The sequence below is a fragment of the Haematobia irritans genome, chromosome 3, assembly GCF_050003625.1.
Source record: "Haematobia irritans isolate KBUSLIRL chromosome 3, ASM5000362v1, whole genome shotgun sequence".
Taxonomy (NCBI): Eukaryota; Metazoa; Arthropoda; class Insecta; order Diptera; family Muscidae; genus Haematobia; species Haematobia irritans.
Window position 1 is genome coordinate 107,154,569 of NC_134399.1, and position 22,833 is coordinate 107,177,401.

Consider the following 22,833-nt stretch of genomic DNA (forward strand, 5'->3'; position numbering starts at 1 on the left):
ACTATAGACCGATATGGACCAACTTTTGCATGGTTGTTAGAGACCATATACCAAAACAATGTGCCAAATTTTAGCCGGATCCGTTGAAATTTGTTTCTCTTTGAGGCTCCGCAAGCCAAATCTGGGGATCGGTTTATATGGGGGCTATATATAGTTATGGACCGATGGAGACCAATTTTTGCATGGTTGTTAGAGACCATATACCAAAACCACGTACCAAATTTCCGCCGGATCGGATGAAATTTGCTTCTCTTTGAGCCTCCGTAAGCCAAATCTGGGGATCGGTTTATATGGGGGCTATATATAATTATGGACCGATGTGGACCAACTTTTGCATGGTTGTTAGAGACCATATACCAAAACCATGTACCAAATTTCAGCCGGATCGGACCGATGTGAACCAATTTTTGCATGGTTGTTAGAGACCATATACCAACACCATGTACCAAATTTCAGCCGGATCGAATGAAATATGCTTCTCTTAGAGGCTCCGCAAGCCAAATCTGAGGGTCCGTTTATATGGGGGCTATACGTAAAAGTGGACCGTCCATTTGCAATACCATTCGACCTACATCAATAACAACTACTTGTGCCAAGCTTCAAGTCGATAGCTTGTTTCGTTCGGAAGTTAGCGTGATTTCAACAGACGGACGGTCATGCTTAGATCGACTCAGAATTTCACCACGACCCAGAATATATATACTTTATGGGGTCTTAGAGCAATATTTCGATGTGGTACAAACGGAATGACAAAGTTAATATACCCTATGGTGATGATGACCTCATTTGGCTGATAACTGGACGACTTCACAGATAAAAAATTCACGAGCATTTTTCCAATTAGAGTCTTAATTGAGTGTTAAAAAATATTCAATTATAAATTTAATTGATTCAACAAATTTTTTAATTGAAACAAAAATCAATCACAAAAATTAACAGTATCAATTAATTTTCTAATTGATACTATTATTTCTGTAATTGAAGGTATTTAAATTAAAAAAATAATTGAATCAATTAATTTCGTAATTGAATCATTGTGTGTTTGTTAAGTTTGAAAATATAAAAAACAAAATTTCCCAAATCGACCAAGACGAATCAGGATACTCTAGCCAATGCCTTAACAGGTTGGCTGATAAGTCCCCGGTCTGACACATAGATGGCGTCGCTAGTATTAAATGCATACTGGTTTTATTTAGTACCAACCTTCAAATGATTCGTTTCAAAATTTGACGTCTGTAAGTCAATTAGTTTGTGAGATAGAGCGTCTTTTGTGAAGCAACTTTTGTTATTGTGAAAAAATGGAAAAAAAGGAATTTCGTGTTTTGATAAAATACTGTTTTCTGAAGGGAAAGAATACGGTGGGAGCAAAAACTTGGCTTGATAATCACTTTCCGGACTCTGCCCCAGGGAAATCAACAATAATTGATTGGTATGCAAAATTCAAGCGTGGAGGACGGTGAACGCAGTGGACGCCGGTGGTTACCGACGGAAACATCAAAAAAATCCATAAAATGATTTTGAATGACCGTAAAATGAAGTTGATCGAGATAGCAGAGGCCTTAAAGATATCAAAGGAACGTGTTGGTCATATCATTCATCAATATTTGGATATGCGGAAGCTCTGTGCAAAATAGGTGCCGAGCGAGCTCACATTTGACCAAAAACAACAACGTGTTGATGATTCTGAGCGGTGTTTGCAGCTGTTAACTCGTAACAGCCGTCGATATGTGACAATGGATGAAACATGGCTCCATCACTACACTCCCGAGTCCGATCGACAGTCGGCTGAGTGGACAGCGACCGGTGAACCGTCTCCGAAGCGTGGAAAGACTCAAAAGTCCGCTGGCAAAGTAATGGCCTCTGTTTTTTGGGATGCGCATGGAATAATTTGTATCGATTATCTTGAGAAGGGAAAAACCATCAACAGTGACTATTATATGGAGTTATTGGAGCGTTTGAAGGTCGAAATCGCGGCAAAACAGCCCCATATGAAGAAGAAAAAGTGTTGTTCCACCAAGACAACGCACCGTGCCACATGTCATTCAGAACGATGGCAAAAATTTATGAATTTGTGTATTGCTTCCCCACCCACGGTATTCTCCAGATCTGGCTCCAGCGACTTTTTCTTGTTCTCAGACCTCAAAAGGATGCTCGCAGGAAAAAATTTGGCTGCAATGAAGAGGTGATCGCCGAAACTGAGGCATATTTTGAGGCAAAACCGAAGGGGTACTACCAAAATGGTATCAAAAAATTGGAAGTTCGTTATAATCGTTGTATCGCTCTTGAAGGGAACTATGTTGAATAATAAAAACGAATTTTGACAAAAAAATGTGTTTTTCTTTGTTAGACCTGGGACTTATCCGCTAACCTGTTACACCCAGAAAAGTGACCCCTTCTTTAAGTTAAAATGAACTCATTGTGAAGAAAGTTGAACTTCGTATAGCGCCAAAGACATTTTTATTTGTTTGAACGATGTGATTTTCGTAGAAATTAGGAATAATGCATTCCATATATTAGTTAACATTTTCCTATATTTATATACCACTATACTACAGAATGAAAAAATTTAATTTGAATTCATATATGGAATGATTGTATTGAAATTTTTTCATTCATTTCGACAAATCTTACACATTTGTGGTAAAACTTTTACTTCATAATTAGAACTGCTTACTTTCGTTTTTAAATACAATTTTATTTATTTCTATAAGAAATTTTATCTTCAATAAAAGACATGTTTTATTAATATATTGAATATATTTATTAAGAATCAACAGCATCGAATCTCTTTGAAATATTAGTTTATTATTCCACTATTTCCAATTTCCGTGTGATATTATCAACTGTAAAACGCACTTTTTCTTCTTCTTGTACTTTTCACTTTTAATAAGTTGCTGCCTAACGATTTTGTCCTCCTTTTACAATTTCAATACCTACAAATATAAAAAATCATAAAACATTTTTGTTGCAAAAGGTTAGCGTCACTGAATATTACCTGGTAATTGAAGATTCCAAAATGAAGACAAATGAAAGGGTTGTTATTCTGCTGGTGTTTTCTTCCTTTATACACTATCACGAACATTGATAGATTTATTTAAAAAAACGAAAATTTTCTCACTAATTTAAAATAACAAATATTTTACATATTTTATTTGTTATTTATTATATTATTTTACCATATTATTTTTTAACAATCTCTCCGAAACAACGCGATTCCAACTAAAAAAAACAACCGACGCGCAAATATATCGATTACACCCACGCGCAAACACATCGATTACGATGACAGGTATCGATTACAGGTAGACAATAGAAAAAATTTCCTATATTCTAACAAGTGTGTTTCCTTAAGTTTTGAAAGGATTGCATACTTCTTAGTACGAATGAACTAAAATATTTTTCTATGCCAAGTGTTGTTCGTATGTATGAAAAACTTTCTATTATAAAGGAAGTCGCAATTATCATTTTATAAGAAATTGTACTAATTTTGAGGAAACTTGGGTTTAGTTCGGTTTTTGTTTATTTTTACGAATGCTTTGTTATCGGTGAATAAAATTTTCTTTTTCAGTAGTAAATTCTTATACCCAGCGAAGAAAATAGTATGAGTAAAATTCCATGCCTTATTCTAGTTAATGAACTATTCCTAACTGCTTACAGTTTAGGATTTTTTTACTGAAACGAGTAAATTTTATTATTTTTCACAAAAATTTACCTTAATGGAAATAAAATGGATAAACTATATTGATGAAAATTTTTTCCTTTAGTTTCAAAGGCACTTTTTTCTGGGTGTATTAGCTAAAAAGTTAGCATATTCCTCTTCGTCTATGATAAACGCATTAGAAATGGGTAAACAAAAAAGGAAAATTAAATCGATATTCGCTTTTCTAAAAAAGACTTTGTTTTTTTCCTTACATCTTCAACTAACCATAAAAACTTCTTTAAATTTTCAATTAATCATACTTCTTTTATTCTTCACAACGGAACGAAAATATTTTAATTAAAAACTGAGTGCATAAAGTCAAAAACCTTTTGATTGCCACCCCTATTCGTTTGATGTCACTGTTGGGTATTTCGGGTGCGAAAAAGGCTTAGCAATATGGTGAAAAAAGTGGGGAAATTGAAATGAACACATATCCAAAACTGATGTAGATGTAGGTGTAGGTGTGTGAGAGTGGGGGAGAAATACACACACTTTATGAGGCAAAAACAAAACCCCTCTCCACACACAAACACACTCAACATAGCAAACGTCAGGCATAGCTAAAATAAAATGACAGCAGTACAAACAAAACAACAACAAAAGCAAACAAAAACACACCAACAGAACAACCAACCGACCGACAATTGTTTAGGACGCCACATTACAGGTGGTGGTAGATTTATTTGGCTTGAAAAAGCCAATTGGCCCCTATTCAAAAAAAAAAGAAAAACATACTGAAAGCAATATTTAAGAAATACGAAAAACAAATTAACAACAATTCTTAAGATACACATGATTAATATGCCGGGATTATTATATGTATTGTAGATACGTTGTTCTACAGAAGGTATTATTGGAATTACCACACTGAAACAAAAATGTACTTAAAACCTACATTTCGGCACATAAAGTGTACACAATATTGAGGTCTGAATTTTATGCCCATATTTTAAGCAATGTACTCTCAGTTTACTGAAGGAATTTGTATGTTACAAGTAAGGATATTACGTTGCCCATCTTCGAATATGGGGGAACGAAATAATTTAAAATTATTTTTATTAAACATGGGGAAACTCGCATTTGGAGTTTACGTTCTTACGTCCTTATAAGCCTAATATGTTAAGTCTAAATACGATCAGCTGGTACATCAAAATTTGAAATTTGAATAACATAGGTTAATAAATAAGAGTATTATGGCCAAATATGGCAAAATCGAGCGATGTATATATGGGACCTATATCTAAATCTGAACCAATTTGTATAATATTTTGCAGGTATGATTGATACCGCAGAAGATTACCTTGTGCAAAATTTGAGTACGATCAGTTAATAAATGATAAAATAAGGTTATTAGGGGCAAATTTTTCAAAATCGGGCGATACATATATATGGGAGCTATATCTAAGTTTGAACCGATTTCGATGAAATTTTGCACATGTAGTTAGTGCTATAGAAGATGACATTTAGCCAACTTTGGTAACGATCGGTTGATAAATAAGGGTTTCATGGTCAAATTTGGGAAAATCGGGCGATACATATATATGGGAGCTATATCTAAATCTGAACCGATTTCGCAGGCTTAAAGAGTGATGAAAAAGTTTACTATGTACAAAATTTGATGACGATCGGTTTGTAAAAAAAGCGCAACGTGACTCCATTTGTCGAAATCGGGCGATACATATACATGCACCCAAAAAAAGTGACCACTTCTTTAAGTTAAAATGAACTCATTGTAAAGAAAGTTGAACTTCGTATAGCGCCAAAGACATTTTTATTTGTTTGAACGATGTGATTTTCGTAGAAATTAGGTATAATGCATTCCATATATTAGTTAACATTTTCCTATATTTATGTGCCACTATACTACAGAATGAAAAAATTTAACTGATTTGAATTCATATATGGAATGATTTTATTGAATTTTTTTCATTCATTTGGACAAATCTTACATATTTGTGGTAAAACTTTTACTTCATAATTAGAACTGCTTACCTTCGTTTTTAAATACAATTTTATTTATTTATATAAGCAATTTTATCTTCAATAAAAGACATGTTTTATTAATATATTGAATATATTTATTAAGAATCAACAGCATCGACTGTCCTTGAAATATTAGTTTATTATTCCACTATTTCCAATTTCCATGTGATATTATCAACTGTAAAACGCACTTTTTCATCTTCTTGTACTTTTCACTTTTAATAAGTTGCTTCCTAACGATTTTGTCCTCCTTTTACAATTTCAATACCTACAAATATAAAAAATGATAAAACATTTTTGTTACAAAAGGTTAGCGTCACTGAATATTACCTGATATTTGAAGATTCAAAAATGAAGACAAATGAAAGGGTAATTATTCTGCTGGTGTTTTCTTCCTTTATACACCATCACGACATTGATAGATTTATTTTCAAAAAACGAAAAATTTTCTCACTAATTTAAAATAAAAAATATTGTATATATTTTAATTGCTATTTATTATATTATTTTACCATATTATTTTTTAACAATCTCTCCGTATACCACAACAACGCGATTCCAACTAAAAAAACAAACCACGCGCAAACATATCGATTACACCCACGCGCAAACACATCGATTACGATGACAGGTATCGATTACAGGTAGACAATAGAAATATAGGAAAATTTCCTATATTCTAACAAGTTTTTTTCCTTACGTTTTGAAAGGATTGCAAACTTCTTAGTACGAATGAACTAAAATATTTTTCTAAGCCAAGTGTTGTTCGTATATATGAAAAGTTTCTATTATAAAGGAAGTTGCAATTATCATTTTATAAGAAATTTTACTAATTTTGAGGAAACTTGGTTTTAGTTCGGTTTTTGTTTATTTTTACGAATGCTTTGTTATCGGTGAATAAAATTTTCTTGTTCAGTAGGAAATTCTTATACCCAGCGAAGAAAACAGTATGAGTAAAATTCCATGCCTTATTCTAGTTAATGAACTATTCCTAACTGCTTACAGTTTAGGATTTTTTTACTGAAACGAGTAAATTTTATTATTTCTCACAAAAATTTACCTTAATGGAAATAAAATGGATAAACTATGTTGATGAAAAATTTTTCCTTTAGTTTCGAAGGCACTTTTTTCTGGGTGTGAGAGCTATATATAAATTTGATCCGATTTCTTCCAAATTCAAAAACACTCTGTACCAAATTTCATCCAAATCGGTTAATAATTGCGACCGGAATCCTGTGAACAACAAATACATGGACAGACGGACACCAAGCGCTAGATCGACTCAGGAGGTGATTCCGAGTCGATCGGTATATATTTTATGGGGTCTAAAATCAATATTTATGGTAGGCACATTTTTTGGCCGATCAAAGTTATTATACCCTGACCACTACGAGTATGTGGTTTAGGGTATAAATATGGGAAATATAACGGTAGAGCAATTGCAATACAATTGTACAAAAGAGCATTTATGATTTATTGGACGATACATATGTATTCGAGATATAGGACAATTTGAGTAATATTTACAATTTTTGCTACTTAGCAGTGGCGATTTTACAAGGATATTGGTTAGATTTCACCAATATATGTGGTCAATTGTGGGTTGTGATATATTATTTGGCCAAGTCGGGCGATATTTCCATAAGTCGGAGATTTATTTAAAACTCAACCGTTCTGTGGAATGTCTAGCTTATAGTGTGTAGTATATAACTACAAAATGGGAAAATCATCACAGAATTTTGTGTAAAATGTGGGTATTTTGGCCATATTTGTATAAACCGGAAGCACAAATGTATGGAAGCTTTATCTCAAGCTGAACCAAATTAGATCAAACTTGACACACTTAAATAGCATAGTAAATATATTTCCTGTGGTAACTATCGAGTCAATTGGAGGAAAATCACATTAAAAATGGGTAAAATATTAAACATTCTACCATATTTCCCCAACTCTGGCGTACATATATACACTGAAAAAAATATTGACCTAATATGGAAGATTATGCAACTTTAAAATAATGACATTTTAATTAAAAGAAAATTTATAATCCGTGCTTCAAAAATGTTTTTCATTAAATTTAGGACACAAATTATGAATATTTGCGTCTCTCTGCTGAAGTTGTAGATCTTTGAAGTAAGGCAAATTTTCCTTAAAATAAAGAAAAACATTTTTAATTTAAAGAAATCGTCTCTAACTCAACTGACATATTGAATTTTTAAATTTAAGATAAAAATGCTTCAAATATATGCTAAGACTTATTTTAAGTATTTCCATCGTTGGTTTAAATTTTTTTTTTTAGCATTAAGAAAACTGTTTTTACTTTGAAGTACCTGTCATAATTTGGATTTTAAATTGGAATTTGTTTGTACATAAATACCTTTATTAATATATCGCAAAAAGAGGATAAAAATTCGATGAATGAGATCTGTATCCAATTTTAATTTTATTTATCCTAGATTTAAAGCCAGGGAGGTCCGTCAAAGATGTCTTTATTTTAAAGAAGCCGCATCTTTGGCTCGGAATCAATACCTTAAGGGAAGTAAACTTTTTTTGAGTGTACGGGAGCTATATCTAAATCTGAACCGATTTCAAACAAATTCGGCATGCATAGTAAAAATGTTAATTCTACTCCCTGTGCAAAGTCACTATTTAAGCACAAGTCTAAAGCGGAGTAAAACTATGGTCCCTGTGGTCATATGTGTGTAAATCGGGCGAAAGATATATATGGGAGCTGTATCTAACTCTGAACCGATTTCAACCAAATTTGGAACACTTAATAATACTATTAAACGTACTCCTTGTGCAAAATGTTAAGCAAATCAGGGCGAAACTCTGGCTTTTGAGGTCATATAAGTCCAAATCGGAAGGAAAATATACACTGAAAAAAATATTGTCGTGAGGTCAAAGATTTCATGTCTTTAAAATACGAATGCAAATTTTGCTTAGCATAGAAGACGCATTTCTCTAATATAAAGCTTTTTTCCTTGTCCAAAAGTCAATAAACTTTTCAATGAAGTCGTATTGTCCTTATAATTAAGTGATTTCACTTAAAAATGGGTATCATAACATGAAAGAAAAAATGTTTGGGCTAAGGTCAACTTGACTTTAATTAGTCAGAAAAATTCCTTAAATTTAATGAAATTGTCTTCAAATTTTTTGTCTTTTTGCATCTTGACTGCAAAGCAAAAAATCGTTTAAATATAGGACATTTTTTTCAACACTTTATTTTAAAGACGTTTTTACTTGAAACATAGCATAATTTTTACTGGAAGTCGAGTCTTAATTTGGAAAATAAAGTTGTCGTTAACTCGTTTTTAAAGGACTTTGATAGCATATGAAGAAACAAAGCTGAAAAAGCGAAAAATTAAAATTTACTTCCTAGAAGCAAGTACACGAAACCCAAATTTAAAAGAGAATTGTGTCTTAAAAGTAGCCTTACTTGTATTCTTCGCTTCTTTGGCTCGGAATCAATACCAAAATTGTTAAAGTAAAGACAAAATCTTTGGAACCGGGCATGCTTTTTTATCAGTGTATATGGGAGGTATTTTACGAGAGCCGCAAAATGTTTGGCTGTGCGAAGTTGATAAATACGTCAATTATGCCCAGATCGGTGACAAATATATATGGAATTATATCTAAATCTTAACCGATCAATAGCGGTTGTCTTTGAGCCAAAGTAAAACTCTGTGCCAAATTTGAGGACGATCGGACTTAAACTGCGAGCTGTGCTTTGCACACAAAATTACATATACAGACAGATTATTTTGACTCAGAATTTAATTCTAAGGCTATGGTCACACTAGGCAAATATTTGACCAAAATGAGTGTCAAACATTTTTCCAGAACCATTTTCCAAATATCTGGAATCCTACCATGATGTTATATATCCAATATGAGCTAAAAATGTCCGCTGGTTTGGCTGTGGCGACTGATTCTTTTTTGATTTCTGTCAAATATTTGCCCAGTGTGACCATAGCATAAGACGATCGGTATATTAAACGATAGGTTAGGTTAGGTTAGGTTATGTGGCAGACCGGTGTATCAGGCTCACTTAGACTATTCAGTCCATTGTGATACCACAGTGGTGAACTTCTCTCTTATCACTGAGTGCTGCCCGATTCCATGTTAAGCTCAATGACAAGGGACCTCCTTTTTATAGCCGAGTCCGAACGGCGTTCCACATTGCAGTAAAACCACTTAGAGAAGCTTTGAAACACTCAGAAATGTCGCCAGCATTACTGAGGTGGGATAATCCACCGCTGAAAAACTTTTTGGTGTTCGGTCGTAGCAGGAATCGAACCCACGACCTTGTGTATGCAAGGCGGCCATGCTAACCATTGCACAACGGTGGCTCCCATATATTAATATTAAACGATGGGTCTCAGACTTTTCCTTCTTGGCGTTACATACAAATGCACAAACTTATTATACCCTGTACCACAGTAATAATGTTGAAGGGTATAAATAATAATATTCAAATTAATTGGAATTTTCAATTATTCGATTAAATATGTTTCAAGGTGAACCTAAGATTTATTTTAAGGATGTTGCATCCGTGATTCCAGCTTTATGGACAAAGAAGATTAAGGAACTTGATCAATAGAGTCATTGATAAGCAAACGCCCGATACAAATCTATACACGCCTGACTGTACATGTTTCCGTGCGGGCGAATGAACATCTCCACAGCCTTTAGTATAGATCTGGCTGGCATAGATATCTCGATTTTGGGTCCTATATGCTAATTTCTAATGGGAGAAACATATAGGAATTATTTTCTTACAAATTGAACCCTACTCCACTCCTCCACTGTGCATCATCTTCTTCATACAACTACAAATCCCTTTATCTTATATTTTATTTCGTTTTGTTACTGCAGTATTGAAACAACAAGAAATTTATTTTATCATTGAAAATTTTCATTTGAAAATATAATATCAGGAAGGACGAACAACGTACACTGACAAAACAGTGAACCCACCAGGAAGAAAAAATTTGGTTTATTTTTACAAAATTTAGATTATTTTTAGAAAATGTTAACTAAACAGTATTACAAACGTATAACAAACAAAGTAAATATTTTTCGACAAATTCAAGAACATTTATTAGACATAATTATTTTTTTTCACTTGTTAAAGAACATTTTGCAGCCTGAAGGAAAAAATTAGATTTCAAAATTGCAAGAATGTCTTTAGTGCCATACGAAGTTCAAGGCGGGCCTATTTGTAGTAAATTTAAAGAAATAATAATAATAAATAAATTTTGTGAGAAGTACGAATTTAGTAAATTTTATTGCTCCATTTGTGTATAGTTCATTTAACTAACGTTCGCAAAAAATTATTGGAGTAAAGGAAACTTTCTCCAAACATAATAATTCCATGAACTAAAATATAGTTAAATTGGCTTTAGTGAAATAGAGGGTTCACTTTTTTTGATTATAATTTCTCTTCCAGCATATTTATTTCCCGAGAAAAAGTTTTGGAAATAAAAATTTTCTACGATTTTTTAAATTTGTATATAAACATCATATGCTTGTAAATATATTGTGTTAAAAAATTTGTCCCAAAAACAATTTTTTTACACCTGAACATACACCAAACTGTTAAAGCTATTTTTCATTGTATCACAGAAACCGATTCGTTTCAAGCAAATTGTATTTTAATAATTATTTCTATTTGATATCAAAAAAGATCGAATTAAATTAAATTATCTAGTTTCTGAGATACGATGAAATATATTTTCAACAATTTAGTGTACGGATAATTGTTTGAGATAGTGTATGAAAAACATACTTTTTTTGTCAGTGCAGACATTTTGCATCTATTCTGCCATAATTTTTAAGTTTGCCACTCAAACGGTGTAATGTGTTGTGAGGCGTGAAAAATAGAATTAATTTTGCGATAAAATTAAAAAAATATGTATAATTAAAATTCACCTTATGTACACAAAACACAATTATAGCAAGAGAAACAAAAATTGTTTAAATATTTTATATTTATATCTCATGTGTACGTACGCTCACATATGGACTTGTGTAACAGGTAGGGTCGAATTTGAGAGTTTATGTACAGTTTTTCTTTCGAATAATTTCTAACTATGTTTTAGTTTATTTATGCCACATCTACAATAAATGTTGGTCGTTCTACATAGGGAAAATTGCAATGCGTTCCAAATTGCTTCTTTTGGAAATAATTCTGTATACAATTTTGGTAACTTCGCCTGATTTAACAATTAAGTTAATACAAAAAAAAAATAGTTATGCCAAGTGTGATTATAAAATTGTGTAAAAATAGGTGGTGCAGGCCAATAAACATAAAGAGATGTTTATAGTAAATTACATTATACATCAGAACAAGTCAAAAAATATAGATATCTGCATGGATAAAGGCATGAAAATGAAAAAAAAAAAACACACACACACCAACCAAAAATGCTAATAATTAAACACCTTTGTTATCGTATAGCAATTTAGGTAGGTACAAATCCGTACTCATTTTTTCGTTATTTTATTTTTGGTCTTTGTCTTTATTGGCAACTAACTGATCGGGAATTCAGGCAAATAGGTCGAATTTTGGTAATTTCATACGACAGCAACTTAGCTCATAAGCAAATGAACGAACGTAGCCTTGCAAACAAATGGTTTGGCCATTTATTATTTGGCGCTTATAACTGGTCGTTAGACGTAGTACATTAAGGGTTCACCATTCAATAATTATAGATTTCTATCCAGTGGCGGAAATAATCAATCAATTTATATTTGTTCTGACATTATGACGACCTTCATATTTATCGTTGTCCAAGCAATTGCTCTAATTCAATAAATTCATTATTATGAAGGTAAAGCAAAAAAAACAGAACTTTTTTTAACGGTTATTACCTATATGACAGTATTATCGACTTTTAATCACAGCATACTGAATATAAGTTTAATCATTTTATAGTTATGCATAAAATTGATACAAACAAATACAAACAATTGTGTAAAATAACAAGAGTAGACTGGAAAAAATATCGTACATATTATTTCAATTAGGTTAGGTTAGGTTAGGTGGCAGCCCGATGCATCAGGCTCACTTAGACCATTCAGTCCATTGTGATACCACATTGGTGAACTTCTCTCTTATTCAATTAAAATTGAGTTTACAAAAAATATTGCGTTCAATTTCAGTTTAGGTGTTGACCACTTCTTTCTACGAAATATTTTTCCCAACAAGCATGCAACAGGAAATGGTCTCTGGGCGAAATTTACTGATAAAATATATTTTTGCATTTATAGCTTTAGCTGAGTACACTAAAAAAATGTTGACCTAAATCTAAATTTTTGGATGTGTAATTTACATTTTTTTTAATAAAATAGATTTCATACCCCCTGTTCTGGTTTATGAATTCGCAACCTCTATTTTCTGAACCATGTGAACCATATAATACGAAATTTGTATAAATAGTTCTTATTGATAAGATATTTAATTGGAACAAATTTCATGACAAAACATGGAATGGTTCAAAAGTCATTGAAAATGTAAAATTTTGCGTTTTGCGAATTCGTAAACCAGAACATGGGGCATAGTCTTTCCATTAAAAAATTGTTTAATCAAATTTAGGACACGAATCTTTGCATCTCTTCCTTAAAGTCGCATGTCTTAGAAGCAAGGCAAATTTTCGTAATTAAAAGTGATATGGATTAATTCTCGCCATGATATGTTGTCAATTGTTGTGATGTTTGTGCTAATATTTGGCCTAATTGAGCGACATTTATTCAAGTCGGAGCCTTACCTAAATCATCACCGTTCTGTGGAAAGCCTGTACGAGTAATTGCAATGTGTAGGATTTTTCGAAATCATCACAGAATTTTGTGTAAAATTTAGGTATTTTGGCCACATTTGCCTAAATCGGAGGAACATATATATGGAGGTTTTATCTAAATCTGAACTGATTTGGATCGAATTCGACACGCTTAAGCAGAATGTTAAATCTATTCTCTGTGTAAATTATCAATTCAATCGAAATAAAATCCCCTTGAAAATGGGTATAAAATATGAAATATCTTACAATAACAGATTGGCTGGTAAGTCCCCGGTCTAACAAAGAAAAACACATTTTTTTGTCAAAATCGTTTTTATTATTCAACATAGTTCCCTTCAAGAGCGATACAACGATTATAACGACCTTCCAATTTTTTGATATAATTTTGGTAGTACTTCTTCGGTTTTGCCTCAAAGTTTCGGCGATCACCTCTTCATTGCAGCCAAATTTTTTCCCTGCGAGCATCCTTTTGAGGTCTGAGAACAAGAAAAAGTCGCTGGGGCCAGATCTGGAGAATACGGTGGGTGGGGAAGCAATTCGAAGCCCAATTCTTGAATTTTTGCCATCGTTCTCAATGACTTGTGGCACGATGCGTTGTCTTGGTGGAACAACACTTTTTCTTCTTCATATGGGGCCGTTTTGCCGCGATTTCGATCTTCAAACGCTCCAATAACGCCATATAATAGTCACTGTAGTCACATATAATAGTCACTGTTCTCAAGATAATCGATAAAATTATTCCATGCGCATCCCAAAAAAAACAGAGGCCATTACTTTGCCAGCGGACTTTTGAGTCTTCCCACGCTTCGGAGACGGTTCACCGGTCGCTGTCCACTCAGCCGACTGTCGATTGGACTGTAGTGATGGAGCCATGTTTCATCCATGGAGAGTGTAGTGATGGAGCCATGTTTCATCCATTGTCACATATCGACGGAAAAACTAGGGTGTATTACGAGTTAACAGCTGCAAACACCGCTCAGAATCATCAAAACGTTATTGTTTTTGGTCAAATGTGAGCTCGCGCGGCACCTATTTTGCACAGAGCTTCCGCATATCCAAATATTGATGAATGATATGACCAACACGTTCCTTTGATATCTTTAAGGCCTCTGCTATCTCGATCAACTTCATTTTACGGCCATTCAAAATCATTTTGTGGATTCTTTTGATGTTTTCGTCGGTGACCACCTCTTTCGGGCGTCCACTGGGTTCACCGTCCTCCGTGCTCATTTCACCATGCTTGAATTTTGCATACCAATCAATTATTGTTTATTTTCCTGGGGCAGAGTCCGGAAACTCATTATCAAGCCAAATTTTTGCTTCCACCGTATTTTTTCCCTTCAGAAAACAGTATTTTATCAAAACACGAAATTCCTTTTTTTTCATTTTTTTTTTCATAATAATAGTTGCTTCACAAAAGACGCTCTATCTCAAACTAATTGACTTACAGACGTCAAATTTTGACACGAATCATTTGAAGGTTGGTACTATATAAAAATAATATGCATTTAATACTAGCGCAATCTATGTGTCAGACCGGGAACTTATCAGCAAAATTGTTATATATGGAGGTTTTTATCTAAATCTGAACCGATTGGATTGAATTCGACACGCTTAAGCAGAATTTTAAATCTATTCTCTGTGTAAAGTATCAATTCAATCGGAATAAAATCCCGTTGAAAATGGGTATAAAATATGAAATATCTCACAATATTTCTCCAAATTAGACGTACATATATATGGAACATAAAGCTCATTGTAAAAAAATGCCAGATACTAATCTTCATTAGCCTGATTTTCCATAGCCTTTAGTAAAGATCTAGCGGGTGTCAATGTATGCTCGTGCAAACGAAACGAATTTTCAAAAATATAATAACCCAAATTTATACGAGTGACAAGGCTTCTCTTTCGAATGGATTTTCGTTCGAATTACAGTAACAGGGTATACGACTTATTACACACAAAAAAATTCTGATTCAATCACGAAATTAATTGATCCAATAAATTTTTTAATTGAAATGTCTTCAATCGCAGAAATGATAGCAGCAATTTAAAATTAAATGAAATTCAATTAAAAAATTAATTGATCCAATTAAAACATTAATTGATACTATTATGTTTGTGATTGATTTTTGTTTCAATTAAAAACAAAATGTTGAATCAATAAAATTTTTAATTGAATATTTTTTAAAATCGCAGAAATGATAGCAGCAATTTAAAATTAAATGAAATTCAATTAAAAAATTAATTGATCCAATTAAAACATTAATTGATACTATTATGTTTGTGATTGATTTTTGTTTCAATTAAAAACAAAATGTTGAATCAATAAAATTTTTAATTGAATATTTTTTAAAACTAAGGCTTTAATTGGAAATTTTTTCGTAAAATATTTTTCTATGTTGGATTTTCCATTTTTGGTTTTGCTTTTCTTTTTGAAATTAAGAAAACATTTTTTACTTTAAGTGTCTGTTATAATATGGATTTTAAAATGGACATTTACGGCTATTTTCGGGTAGGTCAGTTAGTCTTTAAGTACCAGCTAGCAGAAAGTAAATACCTTCTCTCCGGTTAAATTTAAATATAAAATGTTCAGCAGATTAGTTCCTTACAGGCATATGAATATATCGGCAGAATGACAGACATGTCCATACACACACTCAAAAAAAAAAGTTTACTTGGATCCAAAGATTTTGACCTTCCATTAAGGATTTTGTTATTGATTCCGAGCCAAAGATGCGGCTTCTTTTATTTTTCTTTTTTTTAGCGACCTATCTGGCTTTAAAATTGGGATACAGATCATTCTCTTTTCGCGGTTTATTAATAAAGGTACTCCCGTACAAACCAATTTCAGTTTAAAAATCTAAATTATAACGGATACTTCTAAGTAAAAAATGTTTTCTTAATTCCAAAAAAACTTTAAGCCAAAGACGCTAAATCCTCAAAACAAGTCTTAGCCTATATTTGAAGCGTTTTTATCTTAAGTCTAAAGTTTCAATATGTCAGTTTCGAGCCACCGTGGTGCTATGGTTAGCATGCCCGCCTTGCATACACAAGGTCGTGGGTTCGATTCCTGCTTCGACCGTTTTTCAGCGGTGGATTATCCCACCTCAGTAATGTTGGTGACATTTCTGAGGGTTTCAAAGCTTCTCTAAGTGGTTTTACTGCAATGTGGAACGCCGTTCGGACCCGGCTATAAAGAGGAGGTCCCTTGTCATTGAGCTTAACATGGAATCGGGCAGCACTCAGTGATAAGAGAGAAGTTCACCAATGTTGTATCACAATGGACTGAATAGTCTAAGTGAGCCTAATACATCGGGCTGCCACCTAACCTAACCTAATATGTCCGTTAATTTAAGGACAATTTCTTTAAATCAAACATGTGTTTCTTTACTTTAAGAAAAATTAGACTTAGTTCAAAGACATGCAACTTTAACGGAGGGACGAAAATTTACAAAATTTGTGTCCTAAATTTAATGAAAAAAAATTGAAGCAAAGATTATAAACTTTAGTTTAATTAAAATTGCATTATTTTAAAGAAATTTGTCCTTCATATTTTGTAAATTTCGCATCCTAAAATTTAGGTTGCGTAATCTTTAATATCACGTAATTTTTTTTTTTCAGTGCATGCCTGTTTAGAAATTCGTTATTTAACGAAGCATTAATGAAACCACATAAAAATTGGAGTTAATTGCATAAAAATAGCTTTGTTAATATTTCACACAAAGAGAACGAAAATTCGTTAAATGAAATCTATAGCAATCCGAAAGTCCTTAAGGAAAGACTAAAATCTTTGGGTACAAGTTACATTGAAATCTTTATTTTAATTTACTGTAGAAATGTTTGTTTCATTTCCGCCTTTATGACAATTTGAAACTTTGTCCATTATTTGTATGTTAACTAATCGATACGATTACAACAATTTCGAAAAGACGGATACAAGTTTTTACTTTTTTCTTCCTTTCTCTCTCTCTCTCTCTGTTAAGTCAAGAAAAATTGCCAAAGGACACAACGAAAACAAGAAACATTGACTACGTTTAAAATGTGTTTTATTGAATAGTTATTAGGATAAAACAGATAACAATGTTCGTTAATAGGTTGTTTTCTTGTTGATGGATGGCAATTGAATTTATCGTACAATTTTGATTGGTGATTTGACATTAAACTAATAGCATTGTGACATGTAGCCAACATTACCGTTGAAAATTAAAAACACAAATCACAAAAAGTATCATTGGTCATAAAAATTGGCAAATTTGTTTTGAGAAAAAAGTTGAATACGTAATTTTGAGATTATATTTCGTACAGTATAAAAAATAAAAATGATACAAAAATATGGCAACCTGCTTCTTGAATTACTCTGTAACAGGAAAAAGTCGCTGGGGGCCAGATCTGGAGAATACGGTGGGTGGGGAAGCAATTCGAAGCCCAATTCATGAATTTTTTGCTATCGTTCTCAATGACTTGTGGCACGGTGCGTTGTCTCGGTGGAACAACACTTTTTTCTTCTTCATATGGGGCCGTTTTGCCGCGATTTCGACCTTCAAACGCTCCAATAACTCCATATTATAGTCACTGTTGATGGTTTTTCCCTTCTCAAGATAATCGATAAAAATTATTCGATGCTCATCCCAAAAAACAGAGGCCATTACTTTGCCAGCGGACTTTTGAGTCTTTCCACGCTTCGGAGAATGTTCACCGGTCGCTGTCTACTCAACCGACTGTCGATTGGACTCAGGAGTGTAGTGATGGAGCCATGTTTCATCCATTGTCACATATCGACGGAAAAACTCGGGTGTATTACGAGTTAACAGCTGCAAACACCGCTCAGAATCATCAACACGTTGTTGTTTTTGGTCAAATGTGAGCTCGCGCGGCACTCATTTTGCACAGAGCTTCCGCATATCCAAATATTGATGAATGATATGACAAACACGTTCCTTTGATATCTTTAAGGCCTCTGCTATCTCGATCAACTTCATTTTACGGTCATTCAAAATCATTTTGTGGATGTTTTTGATGTTTTCGTCGGTAACCACCTCTTTCGGGCGTCCACCGTCCTCCGTGCTCATTTTGCCACGCTTGAATTTTGCATACCAATCAATTGTTGTTGATTTCCCTGGGGCAGAGTCCGGAAAGTCATTATCAAACCAAGTTTTTGCTTCCACCGTTTTTTCCCCTTCAGAAAACAGTATTTTATCAAAACACGAAATTCCTTTTTTCCCATTTTTTTCACAATAACAAAAGTTGCTTCACAAAAGACGCTCTATCTCACAAACTAATTGACTTACAGATGTCAAATTTTGACACGAATCATTTGAAGGTTGGTACTATATAAAAATAATATGCATTTAATACTAGCGACGCCATCTATGTGTCAGACCGGGGACTTATCAGCCAACCAGTTAGATGGTGCTTTTTATAATTTTATTGGTAACAAAAACCGTATTCGTAGAGGGCCCCATCACTATGTTTCTAGCTGTTTTTAAACATTTGTTTCTAGCTGTTCATAACATTTGTAAAGGTTTTGTTCCCAAATGAAACCAAATGTCAGTCCTGGAATTCTGCAAATATTTTTGAATATTTCAGTTTGAAAACTTCACAATCGCACTGGCTGACACCTCGCTCATATTTGGTTATAATATGGCTTGACATGCGAGACGTTCCCACTGTCCCTCGATAATCGTGGGAATTGGGTAAATTCATTCTTTATCATAGCGGGTCGAAATTCTAAATCTGTTTCCTTCCAATGTGTTTGTTGTCAAAGCCTAATCAAATTGGGGATTTTAAATTGGCAATAAGGCATTCGATATTGGAAATATTTACCTTTTTAATTTAGTGAAAACAATTATTCACTCAAAATTTGCCAATGATCTGGCAGAAGTTTCGACATGTCCTCAGTATCAAGACTAAAATTCAATGGAAATGCTTCATAAAATGCTACATATATTTTCTTTTGATCCATTTCAGGATACATAAAAAAATGGTTTATGTGGATTCCATATTTGATGTCATGAATATATTGAATATTGATTTTGTATTTAAAATTCCGAAATGTTGTACTTTTACACCGAACTCCAGATTTTAAATGGAAAATTTTTATCCCATTTGACTGTAATTTGGTGAGTATCTAAAATATGTGAACAAGATAATTTATATTGGACAAAATTGTTATTGTTATAAATTGCCTGTGGGACTTCTAGAGCATTTGGAAGACGAACTCAATATTTCAAATTGTACCAAATAAGTCATTATAGCACAATTATACTTTTGGGAATTGGGATGTACCAAATTTAGTACAAGTGCACCAACTAATACATACCTGATATATATATTGGTTGAAAATCCTTATTCAAACAATCGATTTTGTTTTACTCACATAATAGCTCATACACACGCAAAAAAATAATTCTTTCCTCCCAAACGAAATTTTAGACAAACAAAGTTCGTTTCTCATTTGCTTTTCGCTGTAAGGAAGTGTATTTGGAAGAAAAGTATATACTTTTTGTGGTAAACGTTTATTCTTTTCCAGGATGTAAAAACAATTTCATAAAGACTAGCTCAAAAAAAAAAAACATTATTTTCTTGCTAATTGCATTGTCCCTCACATCTTTCTCACATCCACGAGGATTTTTAGTTCTTAACACCTTTTCCTGTAATACCAACAATGTAGAAGAAATTATACGATTTTATAAATTTTTAAAATTTTTTTTACCTTTCGCCTGGACGGAGAATCGAACCGCGGACCATGCACATTGTAAGCCAACACACTAACCACTGAGCTATGTACCTGTTATGGTCATCAATAGATAAATATCCATATAAGTTATATTTATATAGCATAGCTTGCGGCGCCCACGAACCGAATAAACAAAGTTTATTTAACAGAAACAAACATTTAGTTTGGCACCGTGGAGCAGTGGTAGCTACGTCCGACTCTCATGCCAAGGGTCGTGGGTTCGATCCCTGCTTCGGCCAAAGTTTTTTTTTTTTGCTTTTGTTTTTTTTACATATATTCCAGATATATTCGGAAGATTCCGAAAAAATGTTCAACATTACATTGTACTATATTAAATTTTGAACTGTAAAATGTGTCTTATTAAAGACCTAAAGTCAGAAAAGAACAGTGTTTGATATAAACGAAATGGACTGTGTTGTTATTTCAAAAAACACTTTTTTTATTGAAAAAATAAAAATTTTGTAACAAACGAATTTTTTTGGTGATGAAAGTTTAAAATTTTCGAAGCAATTCAAAAAACTCTAACAAAAGAAAAACGTTTTCGGTACACGTTTTCCAAACGTTTTTTTTCTTTGCGTGCACATTAGGCTCAAAATCTACTAAAAGTAGATTTGAAATCCCCTTTTTATGAGGCAAATGACATTTGAAATCTGAGTAAAGTGGATATTTGAAGTATAATGTGAATGAGGTATAATAATAAAAACAAGTATATACGGCCGTAAGTTCGGCCAGGCCGAATAGTATGTACCCTCCACAATGGATTGCGTAGAAACTTCTACTAAAGACGGTCATCAACAATTAAATTACTTGGGTTGCGCCCAGGGCTGCCAATTTTGCCGATTTATCGGCATTTTGACGATTTTTTACTCGCAAAATGGACAATTCCGATTTTTCCCTGATTTTAACGATATTACGTTCTTTAGACACATAGTTTAGGGAGTTAAAGTTTTTACATTTTGAAGAAATTTTTGGAATTTTAGGAAATTTGTGGAGTACTTTGGCTTTTCGAGTTTTGTCAAAATTCGTACAAATAATTATGATTCTTCCAAACTCCACAGCAAACGTAGAAATTTTTAAGCAAAAAACTAAAATCAGATGATAGCTGGAGAATAATTCATTGGATGGAATATTCTGTTCAAAAACTAACCTAAAATGAAATAACTCAAGTTGTTTTAATACCAAAATTGATAATGATTTACTCAGAATGTGCAAAAGAAACCTTTTACTAATTATGATAAAATTCTAGTACAGTATAAAAAATAACCACATATAGACATATGTATAAGAAACACCATAAAAAATCACCTGTTTTGGAAAACACGGGGCTTTTCTTTAGTTTCAAAATATTTAATTTTTAAATAAAAATTTTACTCAATTAATAACAATATTTTAGAAAAATAGATTTTTTATAGAAAAATTACGAAATATTAATGTTTAACCTTACGATTTTTATGGTAATGTTATTTGTAAACAAAACTGATTTCTTTATATATTTTTTATCGAAATGCATAGTTGTGTACATTAATTTTCTGTTTTGTAAATAAAATACTTTTGTTTTGTGTGTACCCAAAAAATATGTTTAATTCTAATATTATTTATATTGCCGATTTTTTTGACGATTTTTAAAATTCAAGTGCCGATTATGACGATTTTTTATCGAAAAAAGTGACGATTTTTCTTGAAAGCCCTGGTTGCGGCCGATGGCAAGATATCTTAAAACTTCTTAACATCATCTTCTAAATTGTAAGTTAGTCCATGCGGGATATATAGTAGACAAAAGAAAGGTCGATTAAATACGTATATATTCAGTTCTTGACCGTTATATATATGGGAAGAAATAATTACGAACCGATATGAACTTTTGTGCGGTAATTATAGAGCCAGAATTGAAATATAGGGGTCGCTTTATATGGGGGTTATATACAATTATGAACACGAGACTACCAAAAATGGCAGATTTTTTACTGTTTGGTAGATTGGTAGAATTCTTGAAGCTTTTGAAGATTTTGCGAAATATTTCTCTCCAACTATGAAATGCTTCATAAATTTTCTATAGAAATAAAATTTTGACAAAATTTTCTATAGAAATAAATTTTTGCAAAATTTTGTATAGAAATTATATTTTGACAATTTTTTCTATAGAAAAAAATATTCTATATATACACGGATGAAAAAGACTGTTTTTCATATGTTTGGCTATAAACATTATATGTTTGGAACACAAATTTTTAAACACAATATGTTTGAGTGCAAGCATATAATGTTCATAAACTAGCATAACATGTTTGGGACATATATGTTAATATGTTAGAACATATTATGTTTGGGACATAAAATGTTTGTAAATATAATATGCTTGGATGCAAACATATATTAATTTAGAAATAGCCTATAAACATATATGTGTTTAGTAGCTTGGAGCGCTATTTAACAGGGAGCGATATTGAATTAAGTTGGTGGTTGTTGCTTGGTATTACAAAATTAACATTTTATTTTTCCTTGGGCAATTGATCAGCTACTTCTTTGATCCTTACAAACTGTGTGGTCCGCTGTTCGAATCCCCGTCCGGCAAAAGGTAAAATTAAAAAAATCATACAATTGAATAATTT

The 22,833-nt window shown here is 32.5% G+C and overlaps 1 protein-coding gene and 1 long non-coding RNA gene across 3 annotated transcripts in view; both read right to left on the reverse strand.

Annotated features, from left to right (window-relative positions):
* The window catches only part of LOC142229355 (serine/threonine-protein phosphatase 2B catalytic subunit 3-like), a 74,935-nt gene that overhangs the window by 26,916 nt on the left and 25,186 nt on the right, over nucleotides 1-22,833 (reverse strand). The window lies entirely within an intron of this gene.
* On the reverse strand, nucleotides 5,756-6,137 carry LOC142229244 (uncharacterized). Its single transcript, XR_012720363.1, has 2 exons — nucleotides 6,014-6,137; nucleotides 5,756-5,951 (listed from the first exon to the last, which is right to left on the reverse strand). It is a non-coding gene; the product is annotated as an uncharacterized LOC142229244 (long non-coding RNA).